The 27,675-nt window shown below is 38.1% G+C and overlaps 1 protein-coding gene across 8 annotated transcripts in view; it reads left to right on the top strand.

Moving 5' to 3' along the window:
- LHFPL2 (LHFPL tetraspan subfamily member 2) overlaps nucleotides 1-27,675 on the top strand; it is a 130,974-nt gene that overhangs the window by 26,303 nt on the left and 76,996 nt on the right. For 2 of the 8 annotated variants that reach the window (XM_067315725.1, XM_067315727.1), the window contains exons 1-2: nucleotides 19,033-19,130; nucleotides 20,032-20,328. The exons of the other annotated variants lie outside the window; for them this stretch is intronic. The gene's annotated coding sequence lies outside the window, so the exon portion shown is untranslated. Of the gene's footprint in view, nucleotides 1-19,032; nucleotides 19,131-20,031; nucleotides 20,329-27,675 lie in introns of those variants that run through there. 8 annotated transcript variants of the gene reach the window in all.

Below are 27,675 nucleotides of genomic sequence, written 5' to 3'. Positions count from 1 at the left end.
TAGTTGAAGGAATTTTTTGCAAGGATACTTGAAGAAGTGCAGTCTTGAGAGCTGTGTAGGTCCCTGAGACCCAGGGTACGCTTCCCACTGCTCAGACAGGGAAGGTCCTGTTTCCCTTTCTCCGCTTATATTACTTAATTCAGTCACTGGAGCTTATCAGACCCTAGTGTTGATTGCTTATTATTAACCCTGTCCTTCTCCCCTTCCTCTCTCCCTAACTCTGAAGAAAAACATCCAGCCTTTTAAATGTAGTGTATTATTAGGAGGGTCTGTCAAGTGCTGGCATGAAGGGAAGAGACAGAATGGGACGGGATGGGACTAAGCAGCCAGGTGCACGGGAGTGGAAAGGGCAGGAGGGGGAGGAAAAAGCAGCCAAGGGGGGAGAAAGCCTCTTATTTCCTTTCGGATGGCAAGAAACCTTCAAAGTGGTTCAGCTGCTCCTGAAACCGCAGCCTTGGGCTTATTTGCAGGCCTTCAAGCCAGCCCCCTTTCTTCTACCAGATCCTTTCATTTTGTGTGCAAAATGGCTACTCATCATTTTGATCAAAGGAGGTCAGTGGGCACAGGAGACTACAAGATGCATGAGAGTTTTAGGAACAGATCTGTCTTGGCTGCTTGTAAAGGCCGTGACATGACTGAAATCATGAAACCATCCATTCTTTGCTTCAGATCAAAGCGTTGCAATCTGCTCCCCATCTTATTTCTACTTCCAGATAATTGGGGACAAGCACAGCAGAGCACTGTCTGTCTGAAACATCTAAATAAATTCTTAATGTGCAGATTCCTCTTCAAAGCATTCCCCCTTTACCATCCTGCAGCAGCTATGGTTTGCAGATGGAAGGCAGCCATTTTGTTTTCACAACTTTTGTTGTTAGCATTTGATTCTACTTGGGATCCCCCAGGGTACTTCTTTTTCCAGAATTACAGAAGCAAAAATATTAGTTTTGGAAAGAAGAAAATACACGAGTCTGTTCCTGGAAATCTAAGTAGTGCTTTATGCAAAAAGGAGTAGTAGTATTCTGTAGTAGCCTGTAGTATTCTGGATTGAGAAATAACACAAATGTGGCACTGAACGTGCTAAGACAGGCATTTCCAGGTACAAGGCTATACCCTAGAAAAGCATTAAGAGAAGTTGTAGTTGTCTGCCATGAAGAGTGAGTGATATCACAGAATCAAAGCCCAGTTCCTCCCGAGACCTAAATATTTGCTGCCTTGCAGAGACATATTCAGTGATCAAGAGATGCATATCCAACGACTGTGGATGTCTCTCTTCTGTGTTCCCATCTATTGTGGAAATCTTTCACTTCTGCATCTGCTGACTGCAGAGAGTAGCTTTTGTTTGAGGGGTTCTTTGTGATTCGGTTCAGGTGAAGGGCAGTAGTGGGTCCCCTCCACTTACGAGCTGGAACGCAAGGGGTCACTGAGGTGGTGCGCCGCTCCTTCCGACACGACCAGCGAGTGCGCTCTGCTGAATGTGCTCCTATTTGTTATGAAAACTGCTGTTATTCCTATCCTACAGAGAGATACCCCTGTACGAGGTGAATCAAAGTTTCCAATTTCTTTATGAACTCTCCACACACTTTTTGCATTGATAAGAAGGAAGATGAAGCAATCCTTGTGTGACAGAACTGCAGCAGGCAGAGTGGCTCCTGCAGCTGCAACTACATAATACAGCAGAAAGTCATTCGGATGAGTTTGTGATCAATCTCTTTGCATGTGGAAACTGTAATGCCAGTGTGGTAGGTGGGAGCCGTTTGTGTGCATTTGTGCCTTTTTTAAGGTTGTGTTTGCATAAGATTCTTTTCTGTATTTTTTCCTCATCTTTTCAATGGTCTCCCAGAATGGAACAAAAGATAGGAACGAGAGAGTGACCCTGGTACTGTTTATGCTTTCTTAGGTTTGTTGAAGGAAACAGTAAAGCTTTGCAAATGTACCTTGGCAAAAGAGTGTAATCGTGAATAGCAGGCTTCCATTTGGGTTCATGTGGATTTAAAATGACTATTTGGATCCTGTGGTACGTTGCTGAGCTAGGCTCCAGGAAGAAGTCAACAATTGGTGTGCTAGCCGATGTAAAGTCCAGCAGTTAAATATCATCTTAAACAGGTGAAACTTAATGACTCTTTATGAGAGTTTCAGCAAAAGTATGATGATATCGTACTGATGATATTAGCACATGCAAGAAAAGTAAGTTTTGCAAGGATTCCGGCATTAAATGTTTCCTTAAGACACAAATTTTATTCCAGCTCTGCAGTTTATAGAGTGTGATTTTTTTTTTTCCTCCCAATACTATATTAAAATGTCTTGCTGTATGTAGAGATCTACTCCATCTCTATTCAGAGATTTTTTTTTTTTTTTTTTGGAATGTGGACACTTTTCTAGGGTAAATAAATGCTTCTAAATCATAAAACCATTACTTGTAACTGTCACACCCATTCACTCTCTTTATTAACTCCAAAACTGTTCCTCCTTCACTTTAATATCAAGTCCTTAGGAACTTTCTGCTCAGAATAGTTGTACCACTTGAATAAGGAGCTGGTTGTCTGTCAAATGCTAGTTCAGTGTTATGCACTTCTCATTAAATTTTTGTTCCTTATTTATGGTAGAAGTTATCAGTATACTGAATTTCTGGGGAAGCATGGGAGAGGGAGGAAAGCGGAGGGGAGAAGAGCAGGAAAAGGAGGACACTGCTAGTTTATCTTGTTTTGTATGTCTGCATCTGAAGTCTAATTCTGCTTTCTCTCCTCTGCTTCCTGGAGACACATGTCCCATTCTAATGGATTTGTGGAGCTTTACATAAAGAAAAAAGGAAAACTTTAAGGTTTACCTGAAACTTAATTTCTTTGAAGTGTAAGTTGCATAGACTCACCTTAGTTTTGATACAAATGTATCATGCTAAACAGAGGTAGAAATTCACATTCTGGAGCTGGAATTTATTAGTAGGTAGAACGCGCCCTGCTTTAGAGAAAGAGAAATGAAGTATGTTTAATGTAACCTGTTGTTTAGGAAAGTACCTTTTATCGGATAATATAGGGCTGCATGATATGGCTTTCCATAAAACAGTGAGTTACGAGGAAACTGAACAAGCATATTAATGGTGAGGAATTGGATTTGCTGTTGCCTTTTGACTTCCCCAGCTGGGCTCTTGCTTCAGCTCAGCCTGTGCTACCTCTGACATTCCAGGCACCTTCAACACAAAGCAAAAGCAAACAGCCCCTGCCAAAACCAAATGAAAACACAAAGCCACTCTACAAGTGTTTTCCTTGTCTTTTTTTCCCCCCTTGCTCTGAGATACACTCAGGACTTGAGATACTCTTTATTCATCAAGTTTTATATACTGTCCCCATCCAGCAAACTTTAAAGGACTAGCAGTTAATGCCTGATGAATCGTCTTTGCTGGTTAGGTGGAACTGAACTAAATCTTTGTGGGATGTTGGAAGAAAATGAGTTTGCTTTGTAGTTTCAGAAAAGGTGTGATTCTTGTAAGGAGAACTTTACATCCAGTGCCTGGAAATTTTTCAAAAAGATTTGAGAGGGAGAGACAAATTGTTAAAATTAAACCTTAGAATTGAAAGGTTGTATAAAGCATACTTTCTATTAATAAACTGCATATACTTCTTTTCTGTCTTTGTCTTTTGAAGGTTTTATTCTTGCTTTTTCCCCAAGCTTCCTTGTTTTCTTTCTTTTCCTGGACCATCACAATCCTCAGTCTTTGTCTTTGTCATCCTTGAAAAGAGGAAGTGCAGGTGGCAGCATTTCTGAGCAAAAGCTGGTGAGATTTTACAGGGTAATGTGTTAGCTTTCATCTTGAGGAGTTTAGTCATATCTGAGATTTTTTTTGTTTAGTTTTGGTGTTTGTTTAATTTTAAATCCCAATTCTGACTTGTGAAGTCACTCTAAGCCATATGTTTTCAGTGTCTCCTCAGTTACTAGCAGTCAGATTTTGTTTAGAGGCTTATTCTCAATGAGGAAAACTTTACAGTAGGGCACATGACACCATCACTGTCCTGTTGTTTAAAAAGAGCTGCCTGTTTACTTCTGAAAAGTGTGGGAACTGTGAAAGAGCCAGACTTGCAAATCTGCTGTAATCAAAACTCCATGAGACTGACTGTCAAGAAATAAAAATAAACACATACTACTGAAACAAAGGTTTTACAGATGGGCTTAGGGAGATTATTTTTAAATATGTAAATTGGTTGAGTGTTATCAGTAATGCTCTCTCTCTCTCTCTCTCTCTTTTTTTTTTTTTAATAAAAAACACTAAACTCCCACCAAGTGCTTAGCCAATTATTCTGTTTAGCCATTTAAAGATTAAATTAGAGTGTTTACAAATATGTGATGCAGAAAATAAAATTCAGTTCCTGATTAGAACTTTTATTCTGGAGATCTACAGGTATATTACTGAATAAATTGTTTAAAAAAAATCAAAGTTGATTTTCAGCAGTGGAGAAGCAATATAAAATGTCATCTGTTAAACAGATTTAGGGAGAAAATTATTGAAGGCTGCTGAGCATAGCTCTAGAAAACCGTAGGAATACAAGCAGACTCTTTGTCAAACTTGGTGAATCATCTACTTTTACATAGGCCCCAACAGTAGAAAATGTCAGATTAAGAAATAGTATAGTACTCTGTGCTTCTGTGTTTTGAGTTCTGTTGCTTCTGAGATCTGATTTTCACAAAGCTCTGTGAAGATTATAAGTGATAAACTGACAGTATTTTGGTTGCTATGAACAGATGAGGAATTTGAAAATACAGGAACAAGAAAGAAGAAATTGATCCTGGTATTACACAGAAACATCTGTCTGGGTTTTCAAAGGCAGCTAGTTATCAGTTAAGGCAGATTTTCTGTCTGGCTGTATAAGGAGTGTGTGAGCTTGTTGTGTCTATATTGACGCTGCTATTGTTCTCCTGCTGTGGAATGACAGATGGACGTGTCTATTCCGAGAGATTTGCAACTTTTGGCTGACTTGTGCTTTTAGAATTCATGCATAATAGAGCTCGCTCTAGTACTTAAAGAGGGAAGAAAAACAAAAATTGAAAAAAACCTCCCCAGTGAAACATATGGTCCCAATCTGTATTGTGAAATCGTCAAATGTAGATTCCTTTCTCCTTTTTGAAGAAGGATAGGTTATTTTTCTGAAGGGGAGCTATCAGCTTTTGGTTTATTTTTTAAGGATGTTACATATACACTTCACATGTATGTATATAGTGTCCTTTGACTTAGATAAAACAAGTTATGGTACTATTCTAAAGTATTCAAATAGCCAACCAATATTGAAAATGAGCATCCTAAAAAAAAAAATGTGATGACTCTGATGAATTGAGAAGGTAAGGTGTGTAATTCAGAAATATGTGTTTTGGTTTTATTAACTATTTTTTTCATGATAAGAGTTTACTTCATATGTGGCATAAATATATGTTAACTGGGGTAGTCAGTCTGTGTATGAAAATAGGGTTTGTCTGGCAAAATCTTATTAAAAACACTCATCTGTATTCAGCCAGGATAAATGAGTTTTTTCTTGAGCTAAATGATCCTAGCATTAAAAAAGGAGAGGGAATTAGCACTACTCTTGGAACATGTAGAGGAAAAGTACTGCTGAAGTTGACAAGAGGCTTGTCTCTGATTCATTGGATCTTGTCCTGGTATAAATTACTGGGATAATTGTTACAAAGTAAAACTGGAGGCTGGTGCTTACTCCTTGGTTTGCGGTTGTTTAGTTCAAACATTGACATTTTTGCTTCTATAATGCTGCTGTTAGCATTTTCCTCTGCAAGTTTGTCCTTGTTAAGGTCTGCTAAGGCAATCCATTGATCAAGTAGGCACCATTAGCTTAAACTGGGAGCTCTAAACCATCCTTCTAGAGTGAAGGATCTATTTAAACAAAGTGCTTAATTAGGGCCTGTATAAAACAAATACATAATGAAGAACTATATATTTTAGAAGGGGAAAACATGAAATGTGGTGTGTCAAGGCATCATCTTGCTTTCTTGGGGTTTGTTGTCATGTGTTATCCATATTATTGATTGATTGGGTAGGCAACTATTACTTTAGTTATATATTTGTCTTGTCTCTCCTCATGGTATGTTTGAGAGAGGTGTGTTCCAGCTCATCCCTGTGTTACCTTTAGCTCTGTACAGAACAGGTGAGGGAGGCAGTGTGAAGGGTTCCCCTGGCATGCAGGGAGGTATGGAGAGGAGCCTGGCACTCCACGAACAGAGAGTCAGTTTGAGTCAGCCAGTCAGTTCATGTCTCTGGCTCTTAATCTAAGAGTCTGTCAAACCTAATACCTTCAACTGCCACATCTACCCTATTCTATGAAAAGTGGTTTCTCTCAGCTAATACATACTTTAAAAAATCAAAAATAATTTGTTCAATTCAGCCCAATGCATATGAGGGCCAATACAAGTGTTATAACCTTGATCCTGTTCAGAAGAGTTTTGATCTGAATCCTAATGAAAGGATTCCTGCTTACCTAAATTGATGTTTGCTAATGTGGATCAGCAGTCCTTGCCAGCTATGTTTCTGAATGACTCCAAGATGTCATGGTAAAGGCAGGGATGATTTCAGGGAATTCTTTGTTGAACAACAATTTATAAATGGCAAAACAGCCCCATGCTACTCCTGTCAAAAATAATTTCCAAATCTGAATTTAAAAAATGAAACGTGGACGTTTGTTAGGAGTAAAGAACGAGAAATGTGCTGATCCAATCCTTCTTCATCTTTTTCCAGTCTGTATATGTTATTGTGGTTATCTCCAATATGCTAATGTTCAGATCCCTTCTTCTATTTGGGTTTTGGATAAGTCTCTTAATTGCTCTAGCTCTCTACTGTCTGATGAAGATAATCACTGTATATTGCCAGCATACAGAAGACATGGGAACTTGTACTTGCTTGAGTCCCACGTATGCATCAAACACAACAAAATGGAACTATGCAGTAATAACTGCGCACAAGTAAACTTGGAGGCCCCAGGCTGATGAAGCTAAAAGAATAAGTATGGATATTTTAATACTGAGTGGGTACTAATAAAGGAAATGACTCTACTGGTATACTTTCTGGGCTGTGTGTGAGTTTGAAGCTACAGTGTTTCTGTTAACCTAACTCGGCATCTGTAATGGCAGCTAGCACTGATGGAGGAATGAACCAGAGTGCATAAATGCCGGTAACTATCTGTGTTGAGTAAACTGGAAAAATACTTCTTGACTTCTGATCTCTGCCTTCTGCTTTTGGTTTTCTTTCTCTTTAGAAATTTTCTTCTATTAAGAAAAAAGAGAGAAAGAAGCACCTTTTGATCTTTTTCCTGTGCCTTGAAGGCTAAATAGGTTAGTGTGACAAGTATTTAAATCAGTGCACTTATGATAGGGTTGTTACTAGCAGTTCTGGCAGACTGCTTTAGCTGATTAGTGCATAACAGTATGTATTAGTGGAGTGATGTCTTTTTCATGTGCTGAATCCAGTGTTCAGCCTGCCTTCTAGGTATCCTGCCATTTCCATTTGCTTCAAGCAAATACACAAAAAAATACCTTCTTGCTGTTCCTGCTGCTTTCTCTATTTCCTGGCAAGCTGTCCGGGTGCCTTTTGTGTCTCCTGTCCCTGACAGGGTGAGCTGCCTCTCAGTCTCTTGGAGAATTTCTTAACTACAGGCCATTATAGACACTTATGTTTTGGGTAAACGTGGCAGGAAAGAGACAGTTCTGACTGAAGCTGAGAGCCAACGGGGGATTTCCATGAGCACGATAGCCTCCCACTCGAGCAAGGAGGAGAGCCGCAGACCGGAACGCTCGAGAGCCCCTGGCTTCCTGTGCTCGCCCAGCCGCGCGCCACCAGGCAGTACCTGATCAGGCCCCTACTTCCTCTGTCTAGCCGACGGACTTTGCAAAGCAGTTCAGAAGTGCATTGCAAAACATCTGTTTAACCAGTCTGTTTTATTGCCCCTCAATATGCTTCTCAAGTTAAGCAGTAAGGTTAGCAGCTTAGCTTGTTTTTTCCCACTGTCCTTAAATTTTTGAAGATGTTTGACCCACTGATATCCCCTCAGGTGGCAAACTAGTGAAATTTTTCTATCTAGATGGCCGGGGCAACCCTGAGTAGAGTCCAGTCTCTCATTACTTTCCTCTGTCCTCTCCAGGGACCTCAGCATACTCTTTAAACTCCTGTTTGATTGACTTATCTTGCTTCTTCACTGATGTTAATAGCTTATTGTGCTCAAGTTGCTAAACCAAAAAGTCAGCATTATCCTCTCCTCTTTGTCAGGGACCCTGTAGTTTGAATCTTTAGAGAGTCTTTGCGAGAACCCTAGGAGGACAGCAGGAAATCATAGAGAACTGAAGAAGGGCAAATGTAGTAATTCTCTCCCTACTTCTTTGTTTTGTTTTTAAAGGCACTGGGGGGAATGAAGGGAATTTTAAGCCCATCAGTGAAACCTTAATTCCAGAACACTTTTTTAACAAGTTATTAAACAGTTGCTTTATAAGCGTGTATAGGATAATAAAAATGATAAGCAGCCAATACAGATTTACCAAGAACAAACTCTGTCAGACAATTTTAATTTCCTTCCTTGGCAGTATAGCTAGACTAGTGGATTAAAGATAAGCAGTAGATGGATGAGATGTCTTGACTTCATTATTTTTTTCATGCCGTGACTGCATGTGATATTCTTGACACCGTCTCACATGTCGTTCTTAGAAAATGACAAGGGAGCTCTACATGAAATCACTATAAACTGAACACACAAGTAGTTGAAGAAAGGTCTCCAAGCGTAGTTCTTAATGGCTCACTGACAACTAAGAGGGCCTTTTGGATAGGTCCAGTCTTGGGGTTTTTTTTGTTCTGTATTTTTAATAGGCACTTGGCTAGCAAAGTAGAGAGAATTTGTTTGTGGACAGCAAGCTGGGATGCCTCATAAGCATGTTGCAAATCAAGACAAGAATTCAGAATGATGGTGATAAATGATTTTCAAGCTGTAGCCTGCAGACCTAGTGAATCCACTGATTGCTTATAAGGAGTCCATGAGCGGTAGCTAACAAAAGCAAGCCTATTATCAGTAAGTCCTAATTTGCTACACAAGGTCCTATGCTTCCACTGGAACACTTATAGGGGTTCACACATGGGAAAGGTTGAAAAGCAATTTTCTTAACAACTTGGAGAGATTGTCCAAAGACAATGAGTTGAAATTCCAAAAGGTGAGCACAATTTGCTATGTTTTACACAAATGCTGAAGGAGGAATAAAAGGTTAAGCAGTTTAGCAAAATAAAACCTGGGGTTTATAGTGGAAAGGCAAATATCTGAGATGTGTGAACAACGAATCTCATATGTAAAAGGGCAAGCAGTTGTTATTCTCTGCTTAGCACTGCCGAGGTCTCAGTGTACTGTATCCAATTCAGAGTTACTAGCTTTTTCTTTTAAAGGACACAGACATCTTGGAGTGTCTTAAGAAAGCAAGTGTAATAAAGTCCTTTGAAAATATGGCCTATGAGAAAAATTTGAAGAAAATGTATTATTTGTTTCATCTCATAGGAAAAAAACAAGGACTGTGGGAGAGACATCTCTCAGGAAGCGAAAAGCTTTGTAGAGGATACTATCTTCTGCTAGGGGAGGGCAGAAAAAAAGTTACATTTGCTGTAGTATGACTTTGGATGGATAATAGGAAAATAAGAACTGTCTTAGGTATGCAAAAAAGTTTCTGTGGCAGATGTCTGATATCCTGCAGCTATTATGTGATTTAGCCCTCTTAGTGTCAATAACTTGTTTGTGTGCATAGTTAAGCATTGAAATAGAAGACTTAAAGATATTGTGGAATATTCGTTGAGCTTAGAGGTTTCCAAAAACAGGTTAGATGCAAAAAAGTCTTGAGGATGATTTAACTATCCTTGATTGCATCTCACAGTAGGAATTAGATAAGATGATCTTTTGAAGTCTCTTTTAGCTCTTCCTCTGATTTTACAAGTATATAAGCCATCTGAGTCAAGGGGAGGCAAACTAACTGGCTCACAAAACAAGATCTAGCCCCACAGGAATGAGCATTCATGCAGAAAATCTTATGCCAGAGAGCAGTAAGGTGGTATATTTCTTTAGTGGGCTTGCTTGTGACCAGAACCAACAGGAAAGAATTGGTGATCGTAGGAGCAGAATTACCTTTGTCTAAAGAAGATAGAGGCATTCTCAGTCATTTGGACCAATCTGTAAGATTTGTCTTCCCACATCTTTCCCTAATAATTAAAGTAGTTGGGTCAAATCTTTTCTCATCTTGATTTTATTTTGGTGAGCTACAAAGAACAGGTTCTCATATGGTACTTAACTGACAATCAGGAATTTCAGTCACTAGGGGCATCCAAGTCCTCCTAGTTTTCCAGGCTGAAGTTTGCTATTGAGCACAGTAATGAATACAATTTGGGCAGCAAATTCTGTCCAAAAGCACCAAATCCTACTTCATTATGAAAAGGTCATGACGAAATTAAATCTTGTTTGATTCGTTTCTTCCTTAGAAAGGATGCCAGAGTTGACATCTTCCTCCTTTTAAATTAAAAAAAAAAAGTTGTAAAAAAAGATTCTTCTGTACCTTAAGTATGGTAAGAGCTCAAAACCACAGAAGAAACCTAATCCTTGATTGTGTTACAGAGATAGTGCAAGAAGAACCGTAACACATAAAAAAACCAATCCTGTATAGTTGGATTTAATTGGCCAGCTTACAGATGTGTAGATCAGTCTCAAATAACTCTAGATCTTGACAGAAATTTAACCGTTAGCCAGAGGAATTATAATGTTTAAGACAAGAAGGGAACAGTAACCTTCATAATTAAACTGAGCTTTTCCATGGTTTTAATGACCTTTCCTACTCTGTGTTGAGTAGGATCTATGTGCTGTGCTGGGGACACCTTAGATATGGGATCTGCCTGTCCAGTCTTGACTTCAATTGAATTTAAAAAAGCTTTCTAAAAGTGAACCAATACTTAACCTCTTTGTAGAATACAGTTTCAGCCTTTAAATCTGGTCGTACCTAATTTGTTTTCCTGTTTAAGTGTTGGCTGTGGATCATGGCTTGTTTCCCAGCAGTGAATGAAATCATACATATGAGAGAGGTAAAATCATTTTTCTCATTTTTAATTTTTGTTTCTCACAATAATTATACATGGCTCTGTCCAAATCTGTCATATCTTACATTATATCATGCTGTTTGCAGAAATGGTGATTGATGCTGTTTGTGGATTGGGAGGGGAATAACAGTCGAAGGTCTGCATACATTTTGTGCCTGTTGCTTTGTCTGCCTTCATCTGGTATTTGGCATGTCTTCTAATTTCCTGAGAACAGAAGAATTGACATGTTCTGGTCAGGCCAAGCATCCATTTAGCTCAATGCTCTCTCTAAAGGCCTCCAGTAAAGATGCTTGGGGAGAAATATGTAAGAAATGCATGTAGTATATATAGTGATTCTTTCCCATGGTTGGATCCCCTAATTAGTGGCTTAGGAAGCTTCTTAGCTAAAGGTTGTATCCAAGTAATTGTTAGCAGTGGGTCTGTCATTCAAGAACTCAGTTCCTTTTTGCATCCCTTTATGCTTTTTGTGCGTCCAAATGTCTTGCTACAACGATTCCATAACTTCAGTATACATTGTGGAGAAATAGCATTTCCTTGTTTGTTTCAAATCTGCCATTTCGTTGGTTGCCCCCCTAGCTTTTCTTGTGAGGAATGGTGCATACTTGTTCGTTGTTCACTTTTTCTGCTGGTTAGTCATTCTGCTGGCCCCTGTGCTGTTCTCCATAATTTTTCTTCTATGTTGAAGACTTCAAATCTGTTTGGTCTTGGAAGGTTCAACAGTGCTCCAATAGAAGTTACAGTCTTGCAACGCTGTGAAAACACTGCCATTTACTTTGTGGCTAAGGCTCTGAATTTTTAGTTTCCCACCAGTAAAACTGGGATAAAATTTCTTCAATTCAGGGAGGTTCTGTGAAGGTTGATTAATGCCTGTGTTCAGATATTCTGGGTTAGATGATGTATATAAATTAAAGAGGAACCAAAGTGTAGTTCCAGATATGATGATAACTCTGCAAGTAGAATATTACTGAAGTTTCTCCCTTTGTATGCTGTACAAAGTCACCAATGGTAACTACCATTATTTGATGAAAGATATTTCCTCAGGCATTTCTGTTGCTAAAAGAGCACTTGTAATTAGCTATATTTTTATATTAAAAAAAAAAAAGAGAATAATGAATGCAATCTTATTATGGCATCTTATTTTGTTTAAGAAACATGTTGATGAACAGTTGTTGTGCCAGAGAAACAGCATGTTATGTAAAACTTCAGTTAAGTGTGAACAAAATTACTTGAGAATTTAAATACTTGTTTTTGGTTCCAAAGAAAATCATCCATGTATCTGATAGTGAATTGAATCTGAACGTGGACCTGCATTTGCTGAGCCCATATGCAGATTCTCTCCAAGGGCCCTGGCAGGTCCAGCTGTGCCTCTCTCTTGCCTATCCACCAACCACTGGTGCCTGTCTCCAGCTTATCAAGCGCTCTGTTACTCCCCTTTTGCCTATGCTGCACCTTCATGCCCTCGCACAAAAAAGCGAGGGTGTAACTGCCAGACAGTAGTGGAAAGGACGATATTGGGATAGGGATGTGGCAGGTTTATAGGAGCACTATGCAGAGGGGAGGATTAGGAAGCTCTGAATACTGTGAAGAGCTTGACCCGGCAGTGCAGCTCAGTGCGAATGTGTTGAGCGTGAGGCGGTGGGTGGTGGGAGGAGGGAGCAGAGAGGCTGATGGGCCGTGCTTCATGTGGCCTGGCAGAATAATGTCCAAGCCCCGTCCTGTTGTTCACTCCTGTGTTAGGAGAAGCCGCATCACTCTGTGGTATTAGCGAGTAAGGAGTGATATGTTTAGCGCATAGCTCTTATGTGTCTTTAGTGTAGTCACGCTACAACGCATTGTTCTCCCTGGGCTTTCAGTTAAGTTTACTTGACTGAGATCTCTCTGTGCTACCCCTTCTTTCTCTGTATAATTTTTCATTTAGTGAATTGATTTCATTTGTTGACGGAAAGGCAGACTGCTCAAAGCTAAGAGGATACCTTTGTATTTTACAAAAATAGGTGGCCAGGTGGAGGAAGGACTCTGAAACATCCTGTCAGATCTCTCAATCAACTGCGAAGCCCAAATCTGACAAAAATGGGATTCATTATGTGCAGAGTTCATGAAACTACTTGCTTTAATTACTGTTTTCCATAGCTCAGGAATTCTTTACCATATAAGGTTTTATTTTAAATGCTTGTTTTCCATTAGCAGCCAAACACACTATAAATTTTAACTAAAATAATTCAGACTTCACTCCTCCAAAAGTTGATGAAATATCTCTGTTTTATTTGATTTCTTTATATAGTGTGTCAGAAGCCTGTCTAGCAGTAAGGATCCAGTGGATGACTCATTTGTTCTTTCTGCTTGCTAGGCTGCATAGAGAATATTGTGTATGTGCCATTTGCAGCTCCACACTAGAAGCTGCAGTTTTGCACTAGACCATGTCACTATCTATTAAATGTGATTTGGAGCTGTTTGCCTTACAGAATTTGAAATGGAGACAGGAAAAGCTCTGCTGGAGAGCAGAATAAAGGCCAGGTGAAAGGAGGGGCCAATATGTGACCTGCTATGAAATATTGAGCTTAAAATTCAGGAAAAATGTTTTATGTCTCTCTCCTCTGCACATTTGTCAATGCTGTTTTGAGTTATGGAAGTCGAAAGCAAACTTTAAGTTTTGGCAGGTAGGCTAACGCTTTCTAGCACAGTGATTATAAATGGTGACTTTAAACATGGTTTTCAAAAGGAATGGCTTGTACTATTATCTAATAACTCACGCTATGTTTAAGCTAGATTATTACAATCCTTTTGTTCTTCTGTATTTAAAAGTTGTAGAATGTCCCTGCTCTTTAGAAACAAAGAATTCTGACAGTCAAGGTTTTTAAGACCAATAGATCAAGTTTAGTGTACTGTTAAAATTGTAACCAAGTACTTTTAGTGCTTAGAAATTGAATTGTTCTGTGGTAGCCAGTAATAGCTAAATTTATTCCCATTGATAGCAGCAGGAACACTTGAATTAAGCCAGTGTTTAGCACTTTTAAAATGTTTACTTTGAATATATACTATTTTTTTGTTCTTTTAGTGTGTGTTTTTTTGTTTGTTTGTTTTTTTGCCAAGTTATAATTTTACATTTGCTTTGCTGTTGTAAAATACTGGCCAAAGAACAGTGGATTTGGGGGGAGGGTTCTTTGTAGTCTTGTTTCTAGGCATTATTCCAAAGTACACAATTAAAATGCCTTTATAGCTTTTGTTTAGAGCTGATTTTTTCAATGCAAAGATCAGCACTGAGTCTTTCTGATACAATTTTACAAATACTTAATTTGTGAACTTTCCTTCAAACTCACCATTAAAGTTTAGTGGAGTGTGTCTGTTAGAAAATATGTGATTATCCTGCATACTGTGTTTTACAGAAGAACAAAGAACACAATTTTTTTCTGTACAGACGATTTTGGAGAAGCCTAGTAATGAGAGGAGAGGACACTAGAATTAATTGTTCAGAGGGCACGGGAGATCATCCTGCTGCAATGCATGTTTAGCAAAGAGCTTCTGTTGGACTGTTCGGATAAATTTATACTGTGATTCACTCCTTGGTGCCCATGACAGAAGCTTATGGTGTATGGTAGATGCCTTTAGGCAGAGAATGAGCAGCCAACTTTTCATTAATTTGTAACAGAGAGACTGGTGGGAACATTGTTCCATGTTGTGGAGAACTTGCAGTGAATTCCTTCAGCGTTAAGCTAGCTAAAAATAATACTCTAGAAAATGTATGTTTTAGCCAGGCCCTTTGTTTTCTGAACATACATTTGAAAAGAGGTTAAAGCAGCTTTATAGAAGTAAAAAGAGCCAGAAGTACCTTCTGTCTTTTTATTTTAATCTTGAAACTATTAAGCTGTTGAACAGATTTAAGAAAAGATTTTAAAATTTTCAGTAATGTTTATATATGCAATACAGCTGGAATGATTTGGGGAATTTGTCTATGCACAATTAATAGGTTCTATTATAAACCTCATATGGTTTTGTAAGCTATCTATATCCTTTTGTCTTATAGCTGTTTTTATGTTCCCTTCCTTCATGTTCGCTCTGCTAGGGAACTGGGCTCATCTGGCCCGTCTGTGCACGCTGAAACCAGCAGCTCCTAGGAGGCAGAACTGAGGAAGAATTGTGCTCTAGATAAAACGCGTTTTCCTCAGCCTGTTTGCCGAGGGGTAAAGATGGAAGAAATTTTAACTTCCACAGGAAAAGGAACAAAGATAAAAGACCCTGGTGCAGCCCTTTGAAAGCACAGTGGTGGCGTGGCTCACGGAGGAAGAGCTGCCTGGACGAGGAGACGGGAACACAGCAATGCGCTGTTGAAGCGTGTGGAGGCTCTACAACCCGAGGGCCAAGTGAGGCCGAAGGAAGCTGGCTGCAGGGGAGGGGGGAGGCTTCCAAAAAGAAAGCGGTGGCTTGTGAGCACGGCGTCCTGGTTACATACGGATTTCTTGATCAGGTCCCCAGGTACGTTCAAGCATGGGGAAGAAACGGAGGCGGGAAACGGCCCATATGGGCTTTAATATTGCTGTAAAAATATAATACATTTATTTATATTATTTTAAAGTAAATTTTAGAAATGTGGCTCTGAATCTCTCTTTGTTCTCTGCTTCAGAGAGCAAAGACTTAAAAATGCCGACAAAGTTGTGTTTGTGTGTTTCGAGTACTGCGAGTCCCCAAGGAGCAAACTGTAAGCGGCAGGGATGTTGCGCCGGGGAGGAAACCCACCCCTCCGGCAGAGCTTCACACCTCACTCAGCTCCAGAGGGAGGCCCCGACCACAACCCTTTCCTGCAGATAAATGACCATGCTCTTTTTTGCAAAAGACCTTAGAAAAGGAATTACTGGAGCATTAAGACGTTATTCTGTTTCCCTCTGCGTAATAGTCAACTTGTTAGAGCACTTGGCCATAAAGTGAAAACCAGGTGTGTTTCTGGCCTTGCTCTCAGGTGGTTAAAATTGTGGCACCCAGAGAGGGCCCTGAGCGCCCGGCTGGCAGGTCACTGGCCCAGGGCCACCCTTTCTCTGCCCTGCTGAAGCTGTGCCACCGCCAGCAAAGGGTGCAGCCATCTCTGTGCTCGAAAGAGAGGGGGAGGCTGGTCCTGACCTAGTCATTTAGTTCACTTTGCTCAAGGAGAAGAGTGTGGAGTTCTCCATCTCTGCTCTGGAGACCGTTCTTTTGGTGTTAAACAGTAGATTAAACTTTAAATAGCTGCAAACCTCTCCATGGATCTCATGTTGATTTAACATTGTTGTGTATAGGTTCTGCTTAGTTTGGGAAAAAAAAAATAGCTGCAAGCTAACCTAGTATCATTAATTTAAACTGGTATGCATGTGTCCCAGAAAGGATATGCATTAACTGTAAGTTATTCTGCTTTTAAACCAATTTTACTTCACTAGCATAGCTCCTTAGGGCAAACAAAGAGTACTTTTGAAATCACCTGTATTGGTGATTGGTGATTGGTTTTGGTGGCTGTGGTGGAAGTTTATCTAGTTTGCATGTCTCTGAAGTTGCGAGAAGAAGAAAGAATATGAGAACATCACGCGTTAAGTTAGACTGTGTAACTCATGTATGCAGATCAGTGCATCTCAGCCACATGCATTTTCATGGCATGTAAGTCCATGACTAGAGCTCCTGTCACTCACTCAGATGATGGTCTGACAAACATAATTCCTTTTTTTTGTAATAGTCAGAAATAACAAGGATGCATTTATGAGAAAAACCCTTCCTTAAAATTCAAACAAGAAACAAATGGAAATCCCATTAACATTGTGTTGAACCAGGAAAATACTCTTAATTTACAGATATCCTTCTGACTGAATGCAGGAATGTGTTTGCTTTGTAAAACTGGGTAGAATTATTAAACTGAAAAAGCTGTTTGGGGCAGTGTAAACATATTACTTACCAAAACACTTAAGCTAAGGAAGTGTGCCCTTTATGCTTTCCCTTAGGATTTAATGCTTTGCTTTAAGTGGTAAGAATTTACACAACCTATAAATTGAATAAGTAATGTAAACTATGAGGGATTAAAGGTATTTTTTTCCTTCCTCCTCTTTTTTAAGGAGTGTCCTTGATCTCTTTACTGTATGTAGCCTCATTAGGAAAGAGTTATATTCAACTATATTCAAAGGCACTAGTAGGAATTTCTTGTTTTCTTGCACCTGGGCGATAGCCCTACATATCAATTTCTACTCTATTATTGTTTGTTAATGCTGACTTTAAAAACCTACTTGATCGCAGCATAAATGTGATATTGAAAGTTGCCAGAAAAGCTTTTCTTTCATAGGAATATTTAGAACTTATTTAGGCCTCATGGACAACTTTTCTGTGCAAATCTCAAAGGTTTTTCTGCTGAGTGCACCAAGAATAAACATCATCCTATGCCAAATTTTATAATACAGGCTTTTGTTTTATAATGTAGACAAAAGCATTCAATTTCTTTTATACAGGCATTAACAAAAATTTAAACTGGGTTGGCTAAAACTGGGAAAAGGATGGTTGGTCCTTTACTGTCTTCATGAGTAATTCAATTTTAGTTTTTATATCAATTTGTCTAAACGTTAACTTTTGACGTGCTTTCACTTTAGATAATCTGTGCCACAAATGCAAAAATGTCAGTCAAAAGTTAATGTTTTAAAAGAAGACTTGAAGAAGGTTGTCTTTCCATGCAGGCAGAAAAATGGGAGTTGCATCACTAGTAGTCTAAGACAATTATCTTAAACAAGCGTAAAGCTTTTCAGAAAACTGAAAGGAAAAAAAAGTACTGTCTGTGGCCAGACAGTTGATCTGAAAAGGAGGAATTTATAGGCCACAGGCTCTTTAGTACTACAGTTTAGATTTCTCCTGACTGAAAGGTCTTTTCCTTTCACCTCTAAACAGTTCTTTGCTTCCTCCCTGTCATGAAGTTCTCTGGCTTCTCTCCTCTTCCTTGCAGTGCTGGATCGCTGTCCTGGTGTGATGATCCAGAACAGCTTCTGGGTTACATGTGCTGTTTTGTGGTTACAGAGGACACACTTCACTGTACATTCATCTTTGAACAGTGCCTATTGGGCTGTTCATTTTTTCAGTCTTCAACAATTTATTGTCTCAGCATTTATTTCCGTGAGTATGAGTGGATGTTAAACAAAACTATGAAATGTTCTCTGTAAACAAGACTTTTCCTTTCAAATAGTAAAACTCTGGTGCTGATTTGACCAAAAAAGCAGATCTAGAGTAGCAGGATTCTTGAATGTTAATCATTTAATTATACCACAGTATGTAGGTAGTAAGATTAGATAAAAGCAATTTACTATTAAGAATTTTGCTACTGCAGTACTATGATAAACCATAAAGTCATGCATACCAATTTTAATGAAGAACATACTTTTTGTAGCATAACATGCAACTTTGTTTTTAAGTAAAGCTAAATTTTTCAAAAGCTCTGCAGTTTTTGATTTTGAAGATGCAGAAATAGAAAGTTTCTATTTTCTTTATTCTACAACAGCAGCTTGCTCTGAATTTCATTCTTGCTAGCTGATTATTGTTCTGGCTGCTGCTTGTTTATGTAGGGAACACATTTTAACAAGCAAAATGTGATATGCATTTTAATGTTACTCAATAACAACGTGGAAAAAAAATATCCAGTGTGACTGAAGGCTATGTGAAATTAGGTCCCTTGGCCCTGTGGGTTCCTGATCCTCTGGTGCATATAATTCTTAATATTGTCAAAAGCAATCATTAAGGTAACCAAACTGACCAGTAAAAAGCTTCCCTGATCAGGCTTTTTAAACCATCTATGCATATTTTTGAAGTTTGGTTGTAGTGTGATTATGAAAATACTATATATGGGAGTTAGGAAAATAGCACTGATCAGAAAAACCTGAAGTAGTGTTTAGTATTGATCTTTGATTCTAGTCATAAACAAATATTTGTTTCAGGAGTAAGATGCTTATGACTGACTTTGCAGGAAACCGTTATTTTCAGCATGAAGCTTCGAGTGCCAAGCTTAATGTGAATGTATACCATCATCCAAAACTGTTTGTCTTTCCGAATGGCAGTAAGTACTTAGAAACTGGATGTATATTTTAGTAAGCTTTTGTCCTTACAAATAAGGCTGGAAATATTTTTCCAGTATAAGTTTAGATTCTAATTAAAGAAAAAAAGAAAAGCTTGTTAAGAATTAAATGTTGTGACATCTAAAAATGATATCTGCTGTGTAAAATTTGTAGAAATATTTAAGTTCTTAAATTTACCAAAGAGTTTGAAGTCATTACAATAAGGTGTTTCATAATTAGTTCATACAAAATAGTCAGAAGCTCCTCAAAAACAAAATGCAGGCTAGGAATGTTCAGCCTTGTAGATACGTGTATTGTCTACTCAGAAGCATTTTTTTACTCATGTATGGATGTTGAGAGCCAGATATTTATTTCCTGAGGGGCTGGACTCAGCCACTGCTAGTGGAATTTGAGCTGTTACCCCAAGATAGGGAAAATATAGGTTACAGTAGTACAAGCCACACACAGTTCCCACCCTGCTAGACTCAGTGGACCTAGCAAGCAGTACACGGACAATGAAAGAGCATTTCTGAACCCACATATACGCCTGAGACTCTTAAACTATCACTGTCCTGTCTGGACCACTTGAACTATTTTCCCAGATAGGATTTATCACTGACACGTCTTTCTGTGCAGCTACATGGCTATGTGTGGTTAGTTGATATCAATTTCTAATCTATAAAAATGCAGCCATGTGCACATCAATGACTGTCACCAGATGCCTAGGGAAGAGTACGACAGGGCAGGGATATACAGTACTACCTCAGAATTTGTGTTCAGTTTGGCTGTGTTTGAAAAATCATGGAGAAAAATAAAGAAAAATCAGAGGCTATATGACTAACTAATTTTGAGCACACAGTACGTCTTACTATGTAGTGTCAATAACTAAAGATTTTGTTTCAGTATGCTGGGATGTCATAAAGGTGGGCTCCAAAAGTACTGTTAGAAACTGGCAGCTTGAAGGCAAGTACCAGAAGTGCTGAGAATACTATCTTTGAAGTGCAGGCAGAGGTGTCTCTTCAAATATGTGAAACGTTGGGACCCTGGCAACTTATACTGCATGAGCATCGTATATGGAATCAACCCTATGCCCAAGTACAGATTAGCTTTCCAGAAAAGGAATGGAAGAGCTGACTTTAAACAAGTTTGTTGGATGTACCACAGGGACTTTGCCATTATGACGGCTTCAGCTGTGACTCAGTGAGTAATGATTAAGCCAATATCTGATTCACCATTTCAAATGTTTGGTCATTTAGTATTTAAAACAAAGTGAAGGAAAAGTCAAAAACATGCAAATGATCAGGAAGTTAAGTTCTAGAAAGGGCAGTCTGTGCTTTCGTGATTAAGACAAGATGGCGTTTAAACTTTTGTAGCTCGTTAGTGCCAGAGTTGCTTTTGAACAGCATTAACAAAAAGTTAAAATAAGTTGCATCTTTTTATCTTGCAGTATCTACAGCACTGTTAAGCGTGATGTAGAGAAAAGACTAACCTTCTTATATTATGGAACTGTGTGTGAGTTAAGGAACCCTTTTTGCAAAGGTATCTTGTCTGTCAATTTGTATGAACAGTTTGTTAGCAACCTGCTGATCTGCTGGTGTGTGTGGTTGTTTTTTGTGTCCCCAGGGTTAACCCTGGGTGCAATGGCCTGTGACTGCAGGGGGCTGGGTTTTACCAGGCAGTGTGTTCTAGCCAAGTGTTCATTGGGTATACAGATTTAATAGATACAAAAGAAAAACAGAAGTTCACATTTTTACCATTGGGTAACTGGAATTGAACACCTAAAAAATTTGAAATTGTTATACCTTTTTGAAATGGTTTAAATGGCACGTATAATTTCTAATGCTTTTTTGTTTGTAGCAGAAACAAGAAAATAGGAGCTAATTCAGTAGAACCAAATTGTTTAGATGTATGAATAGAAAAAATGAACTATTATGCTAACCATATGGGCTTTTTGAAGTATTTCTAAACTTGAGAACATGCTTTATAGAATACTCTAACATGTAATCTGATATAAAAGAAATTAATTCACATTTATATGTGAGAGGAATATTGCAGATGCCTGGAATATACTCCCCAAAATTAACAGTATTTAATATTAATTACTGTGGCTCTTTTTTTTAAGTTCAATTTTAGTTAATCTTTGGGAATCTTTCATTAATTTATGAGTATACTCCCCCCCCCAAAAAAATTTCTCAGCATGTGAAGTATTTTAAACAAGAATATACCATATTCAGAAGACAAACAAAATACGGGTATAGTTACTTGAAACATAATTGGTTGGGGTTTTTTTCTTTCTTTTTTTTTTTAATTGGATATCCTATTGATGACTTGCCATTTGTGAATCTGGAGTACCTTTATGCACAATCCTGAATGTGCTTTGCTGGCTGAAATTTGTTTCAGAAGACTGGAAAAAGTTGCAGAAGCTTTAGCCTTTAGTATTTATTCTAGTGTATGAGTTTCCTTGCTGGGCATTTAGTGAAGGTGAAATCTTTTAGTCGACCTGGGGCTGACAGAGCCCCATGAAGATGCATACCTTTTGGTAATTATTGTGGAAGTTGCCTTCCTGCTATGTGCAGGGTCATGTTTCTAATGTCTGCCTTTAATGCGTGATTATGTGTAAACCGAGGGATTCATTGTATGATGAATTTATTTGCTGCTGTGCTTCTGCATTACTCTATATAGCTTGATTCTTGCCCACTTCAAATGCTTCCAATGAATCTAAGACTGAGATTGACAGATGCTGGATCTCAGAGATACTTGTGAAACCTGTCTTTTTTTTGTTGTTGACTTTGATTCAGAATTTAGAAGATGAAGGCAAATTTTAGGTTCTTAATAGTAGGTGCCCTCAGATTTAAAAGGATGTTTGGGAATAGGATTATTTGGGTGTTTTGTTCATTTTCTAACAGAATTATATATAAATTTTATTATTTAAGACATATAAAAAGAGCAGTTCTGTCTGATTTCTGGTGGCTAAAAAGAAGCACTAAAGAAGTAAAATAAATGCCTTTACTCCATCTTTTTTCCTTTTTTTTTTCACTACTTCTTTCACTTCCTTTCATCTTCCATAAAGCTGTCTTTTTCTCTTACAGTTATATAACTGGAAGAAAGCCCATTATAAACTTCCGATCTTTTAGAAAAATGCTGGATGCTTTTTTATTTAATTTAAATAATATTTATGTTTATACACCTGGATCTTATGTGTGATGTCATGTGTGGCTGATGCGTACGTGGAGGACATTTCAAGTTTCAGAGGAACTAAGAAAAGAGAAGATGCTATTTTGCGCAAGCAAGCTGTATCATTCCTACACAAGTAAAAATTAATTTTAAAAGGCAGAATGGTGGCAAAAGTGCAAAATAGTCCATTCTCAAAAGGCCAAACTCATAATAATTAGCCTTGCTGATTTTTATTATACTGTTTGGTATAATAAAAGGGGAAGTTTGACAAATTCCTCTGTATATATGTCAGAATATGTCTTCCTTCTGTGTTAAGTACCTAGCTTGTTGTTTAGGTATAGAAAGGGGAACCTGTTCAGCTTTGCACATGAACACTCCTCTGATCCAAATCCTCCTTTGATTCTTCCTTGTTATCCAGGGGTATTGATGTGGAGTAAGATTTGGTTTCAAGCCACTTTCCTCTTGTAAAGTAAAAAAGAGTCTCATGATGATACTTGGTTCCCATTTTGTTTTGATTTTCTGCTTAATTTGCTGTTGTGTTGATTGCTGTTCATCCTGGTTTCATAGGAGGTGTTGAATAGCTGCTGTGATATTTTTAAGAAGGCATGAAGTGACTCTGACTTGGATTTCTTTTCTGTCTCACTATGTTAAAGTCAATTCAGTGGTTGCATGTTATAGTGCTCTTCCTTCTTCCCCTTCTATTGGAAACATGAGTTGATTAATCTGGTCCGAAACTGCTATATGGAATCCCTTTGCTCTAAGTCAGAAAGGTCAGTGCAAGTCTGTGAATCATTTTATGAAAATACTGGATTGAGTTTCAGACTTCAAGTCCCTGCTGATGCATTAAATCCTTCATGGTATTGGCAGGGGAGAAGCAGTGGACCTTTCTTTAGCTGGATAAATACAAGAAGTGTCAACTCCAGATGCTTTAAGAGAGAGACTCCAGACAAGCTTTTAGTACAATTACAGAAGGACAAAGTGGAAGAGACCCATGGGACTCCTATGTGTATTGAATTTCATTTAACCTTTTGGTCACACTAGCAGAGAAAAAAGCTATAGGAATCTTCAAAGTGTGTATGTTCATATTCTTTCAGATAAAAATATGTGGGGGTTATATTTTTTTATATGTGTGTGTGTGTGTGTGTATGCATGCTGTGTTTTTTAGGAAATGGTATTGGCAGAGGATACTCAAACTAAAAGAATGAAAGGTACGTGTCTTCCAGTGCCCATAGCACATGGAAGACAAGTTGGGAAACATCCGTGCCGGGAGAGCCCTGGTGTTCAAAGCACTCTGAGAAGTGAGGGGACCAGCGTGGGGACATGCGCCTCAGTGCTGTCCTGCCATGAGTGGGATGGAGGTGGGGGAGAGAATTTCATTTTTTCACCTGATCTTTTTCTGCAGACCGTTAATGACTGTAGATGTGTCCAATCTTCCTTTACCAACAGGAAGCCTTCAGTAATTCTTTACAACATTAAATCATTTCAAATGAAAGAATAAAAGTCAAAGTTATTGTTTACAGTAAACTGATGGATATGATAGTCGCACTTGCACAACTTGACTACTTTTTATGTGTAAATAAGGGTATTTGGTGTATTTTAATCCTTAGTCAAACAATATTGTTTATCCTTTCAGTGTTTCAGTGCTTTAATACAGATTTGTTAGGAATGTTTCTTCCAAAGCAAAATGCTGTCTGATTGCATCTTCTGCATTATTAATCTTTTCTTTGTACCATTCTTTGAGTTACATAATGAAACTGAATATGTATAATAGCCATAGACAGCAGGACATTTTGTGCCTTCTGACTTATGCACTCAGTTATCCTATGCATTTTAAATTGAAGTCCTAATTAATTAATGTCAGATAACAATTTTGCTTAGCAGAAAACTTTTAAAACCCAACTGTCTCATTTGCTGTGGAAGACAGACTTTTTTTCTTTCCTTTTATAGCTTCCATTTATGTAACTTATAAGGATTCTATTAGTTGACCTTGCTTTCTTCTGCTCCTGTTCTCCTTTTTCTCTTCAGGAAGCCTGGTGGGTTCCTATTCAAGTCCCTCATCTGTCCCATCCAAGGTGACTCAGGGTTTCAGCACACTTGAGACTGTTTGGCCACATAGGAGAATTCTGAGTTGTAATTTGTTTCCACTGTTGCCAATACCAGTAAACTTAAAAAAAAAAAAAAAAAAAAAGGGGGAGGGGGTTCAGAACCAAAAATAATGACATAAAAACTCTCCTCATTTTACAAAGAAAGTGGCTTAAATTCTGTATTTGTATTTGTTGGGCTTGCAGGTTTTATTGTGGATGACTTTTTTTTTTTTTCTTGGTTGTGTTTCTGTTGTCATCCATGTTTCTAGTTGTAATGACTGTGGAGAAAAGCTTGAAAACACCTTCTTTTATTATGTGAAGTAGTCACTTAAGTCTGACATTTGTGGTTATAAGAAAACACCAAGTTTTGGGAAGTTCACAGTAAAGGTGTAGGAGTTGGCAGTAGTGTCTGGTTTCTTTTAACTAACTCATCGGTTTGCTGTAACTGAACTAAAATTTTGGCCGTTCCTTGACTTGTCCTCATAGATGACTAATTGTTACTTTAAGCTCAGCATTAAGTTTAAAAAAAAAAAAAAAAGCTCAAAATATTCCTTTCAGTTACCCTGAGCCCTCAATACCTTCCTCCATCACTGTAGATAAGGTTGCTCCTGCACTTGTTATACGTATATGTCAGAGGTCTAAGCTAAGGTCATAAGGTCACAAATACTAACGTAGTGCAGAGGTTCATTAAGCCCAGTGACTGATGGCCAGTGGCCTTGAGTACAGAGCAAGCTTAGGCTGATGCTTTCGTAGCCTCCACTGCTCTGCATTTTGAGGACTTACTCAGTCCTCAATGGACGGTTTTGTGTTTAATAGTATTCGGTGGATCTTTCCGCCATTAACATGTCCAGTAGTTTCCTGGGCAAATGTGAAATTTCATGTTCACGACAAACTACAGCAGATTTCCTCAGCGTGACTGCACCTTGCATGAGGAAGTGCTTTCTTGAAGCTTGCGTTCCCCAGTATCCTTTGATGTTGTCGGTGCTTGCATTATAAAATAAGTGAAGTTTCCTCTTCTTTTCTGTGCTTACCAGTATTTTATAGATGGAGATTTCAGGAAAATATATCTTTATCACTTAAGCGTCCATCCATTCAAAACAGGCTGAGTCTTGTAACTAATAGCATTGAAAGTTGTGTCATAACTGTAGAGGTCTATGAAAACATGTATTTTCTGTGTTGTAGTTCTGTGAGCTTTTATCACTTCTGCATGATTTTTAAAAGTTACCTGACAGACCATAAAATGGATTTTGGCTGTATGGGTAAACTACTGAGACATGAAACAAAGAGTTTCAGGAAGGAGAGCTGGATTTTACTTGTTTTGAGTTACAGTGGATGGCTTCTCAAGCAATTATTAATGATTTCCATCTGAGAACTTTTTTTTAAATCTTACTTAGTAAGGAAACAAAAATATTCAGCAGAAAAGCTTCTTGGATTCATGGTGTTTTCCTCTTGCACTTTAGGATACCATTACAGATGCTTGTGATTATACTCTCTGCAAATAATTGTCAGAAAAATTCATCTGTTTTCCAAGTCCTGCAGAACAACAGATGTGGAGTTAAGTTTCAAACAATGTATTCTTAATCACTTGCATGTGGACACAAAAAGAACTAGAACTCAGTGGGAACTGATTGGATACTCTGTTAGGGGAGCATAGTGGAGACTCTTTATTTTTCTTGTGCTTCATTCTCAGAACAAGCCTTTGAAAACAGTGCTAATAAATGAACAAGAAAAGGGTCTGTTTCTGTTTCATATGTTTAACTGCTCTTCAAAAGCTAAAACCTCTGGAAACCACCTGAATTGAGCTGGGGAATATTACATATATGTGTATGTGCAATATAAATGAATATGAGAGAGATTGTGTGTATATGTATAATTTTCTTCCTTTATTTGAAAAGTTTTCAATGCTATAAAGGATATTGGGGAGTAAAGTAGCTCCATATCATCTCTGCACTTTCAAAGGCAATGATTTAAACCAGCCAACTGTTCCTATAAGAGATTTTGAGTCAGTGTTCAGTTGCTGGAATACTATAAGAAAGCAATTATCTAAGAAAATTTATTCATGTTACATTCTAAAACTCAACCTTCCTTGGAAAAATCCTTTAAAAATATAGTCAGTACAAATACATCAGAAAATTGTAGGTGTCGCAGAGAAAAAGTTAGTACTTAGGGACTCTGGAACTTACAGCTTCAAACTTTACAGAATTATGGTTTTGAATCAGTGCACTGAACAGTCAGTGAGACCTAAGGAGTTATCTGATTCTTGTCCTTGGGATGAATTTGTTCATAACTGATAAGAAAGCTCATAGAAACCAGGCCATTCATCATTTTTCCCAGTATGATTGCCTTCTCTCCTATCTGTATAGGTCTTGAAAAATAGTGACTATTGGTAGGAATCTGCATTTTCAGTTGATGCAGAACTGGAACTGTTATTAAAACATGTAGCTTATACTTAGAAGATTATTTGCAAATATTTGATTACATGTAACCTGGAAATAATTTGCCTTCTTCAGCCTGAAAAAAGGGGGAAAAAATAACAAATTTGTTACTTCTTAAATTTTGACAAAGAGAAACTTGATGAAACAGATAAGATTATACCTTGTTTCAGGTTCAGTAGTGAAATCCAGAGGCCCCCTTGGAAATTTTAAAATTACCATTATCATATTATGTTGAAGGCTTAAGAGAGCTGTGAATTCAGCTGCAGATAGTTTTTCTTGGGAATACAATAGAGTTGGCCCAAGAACCTGAAGTGGGGCATAAGAAGAGTGGTTGTGATACATCTTTCCAGCCTTCCAAGGAGCAGGAATGGTGGGAGTATTTATACCCTCCGTCTCACTGCCTTGTTGGCTGTCCCTTAACTGTTCACATTGCACATGCATTATTGCATGTATTCTGTTAGCAAGGAAATGGCCAATGTCTGTTAAAATGTTCATTGCTAATAAAATAGCACAAAACAATGATCCAAGAGATTCAGAGAACAAAAGGAACTTTCAGAAGTAGTTGTTATATGTTCGAAAGAAGTGTTGCCTCTTAGTTTGTTACAGAGGCCAGTTTTCTGGGAGGGTTATAGTAAAGTTCCTATGTTCTTACAGAATCTTTTATATGGATTCTCTAAGGCTTGTGCTCTGTGAAGTGACCATTTTTTCCCCTTTCATCTTTGTTTGTAGGGAGGTCTGTTTAACTTTCATTTTTCATGTTTTGTTTCAAAATAAATTTTTGCATGGGTATTACTTTGTTTATACAGTTCACAAAAAAGAAGAGCTAATAATATTCAGAATAAACAGTTTTATAC

Source organism: Apteryx mantelli, chromosome Z, assembly GCF_036417845.1.
Source record: "Apteryx mantelli isolate bAptMan1 chromosome Z, bAptMan1.hap1, whole genome shotgun sequence".
NCBI lineage: Eukaryota > Metazoa > Chordata > Aves > Apterygiformes > Apterygidae > Apteryx > Apteryx mantelli.
This window is presented reverse-complemented; position numbering and strand designations above follow the sequence as displayed.